Here is a 2132-nt window from a genome sequence, read left to right as displayed (position 1 = left end):
AAAAATGGCACCAACTAAATCAGTAATACATGCTGGAGGTGCTGGTTGCAAAATGCTTTCTCCTCGTTTTGTGGTGAACGTAAAAGTACAGCCTCAGATTTCACTGTCATTTTGACAAGGCTATCTTTCAACACCTTGGTTCTTCTACTTCTTGACAACCCTTCATTTTCTTATTTAATGGAAATTTTTCATTTACTTGTTTCCATACTTTTTAAATCCTTTTTATTGATAATTATTTTGTTCTCAGGTATCAGTTCATAACTGGAAGAAAAGAATTTTGCAATAAGAAACATAAGAAAACCTACTGCATTATAAAAGCAGTTTTTATAGTATTTTTTTATTTTTTAATCATTAATTATACTCACAGCCTAGCTCATAATTACCGGTATTAAGCATTATGTTACCATGCAATGCATTAATAAAATAATCTATTTCCTGTTCTTTAACTACTCAAGTTTACAATCAGCTTCAGTTTCCATTTTAATTTTCCGGCAGCAATTACCGCAGTCCGCAAACAGCTCTCAACTTTCAACTAAGTTTTTCACCAACTTTTTTTTTAAAAAGCAGTAAGTCAGTTCAGTTACACAAACTTACTTTTAATATTATTATTTTCTTATTTGTTGGTAGTTTATGGAATATGATGGCATGATGGTGTTCTCCTCTGCCATGACCAGTAGCTGGAGATGGAGGGCCTCACCACCACCTCTTGGAGGCCTGCCACCACCACCAGTTGCTGAAGGCCCACCACCTCCACCACCACCACCAGCACTAGCACCAGTAGCTGGAGGCCTGCCACCTGCAGCTCTACCACCAGTAGCTGGAGGCCCGCCACCTCCAGCACTACCAGTTGCTTGAGGCCCACCACCTCCAGCAATCCCTTTAGCTGGACGCCTGCCACCTTCTGCACTTCTCCAGCTCGACCTGGAATGGTAGCTCTGCAGCAGCAGAGGCAAAAATATCATCTACGCCCAGTAAAACATCAATTTGTAAGATTTAGAAATAATCTGCAGTACAATTTTAATTATTATGCTTTAGTACAACAATCTTCCAAGAGCCAGACCTTCAAGAGGCGGCAGGGGCAAGAGGAATTATACTAAGAACTATAACTTTTATTAAATAGATGACTTTTTTCCTTAAAACGATAAAAAGTCAAATATGTTTCAGTGTAAAGCCAAAATAGAAATTACAATAGAAATGCTGAAATACTGTTCAACAAGGCAAAACAGTTCGAATGCTTGAGCTTCAGTCTTCCTACAATGTAATATACATAACTTATAATAATGAGTAAGGAAAATACTTACAGTGGCCATAAGTAATAAGATAATCATCAGAATTATAGCCTTAGATCATAATCTAAAACATAATGAAAACTATGGAATTTCACCAAAACTCTGTCTTACTATGTATTCAATTGCTAAGACTAAGACAATATGAGCAGCTGGAAACTGGCACCTCATCCAGTGTCAAAGCACCACTAATGAAGGAGCTACAATGAAATATAACTTTACAATGATGATTATTATTAGAAATTAATTTAGTTACCACAAAAGAAATCAGAGAATAGCCTTAGACATTCACCATGCTATGAAAGTATTACAATACACCTTATTGCTAAATCATTACATCATTTGCAGCCATAAATACCTTAAAGCAAAGTAAGAATCGTCATCAACAGCAAGCAATGTAAACACACAGGCTATATATGCTAACTAAATATGTACTTGTATATGCATGATATAACTTATGTTTGTCACAAACTTACATTACAAACCACTAAAAGATACATTTGCTCACGAAGAGGAATAACCGTTCACCTTTTAAATCTATTTCCAAATTTGACCTTATTCTTTAACACAACATTGCAGTCCTTGAGTAAAATATGTACCTGTGTAAATTATGAATGTAAAATTATATATTAAGTAACAAATTAACAGCATACAGGCTTTTAGCAAAAATTAATATACATATATGACATGTATAGTGCCACAATGCATATCAAGCTCTTATTGAATCATACATGTATGTACACTGTACATGTAATTTAGATATATATCATTCAGTTAAGTTTCAATTAAGTTTCAATCAAGTTTCTTTTACGAGACCTTCATTGTGGAAATACACATTAATTAAAC

This window comes from Amphimedon queenslandica, unplaced genomic scaffold, assembly GCF_000090795.2.
Source record: "Amphimedon queenslandica unplaced genomic scaffold, v1.1 AMPQUscaffold_13415, whole genome shotgun sequence".
NCBI lineage: Eukaryota > Metazoa > Porifera > Demospongiae > Haplosclerida > Niphatidae > Amphimedon > Amphimedon queenslandica.
Note: the sequence above shows the minus strand (reverse complement) of the source record.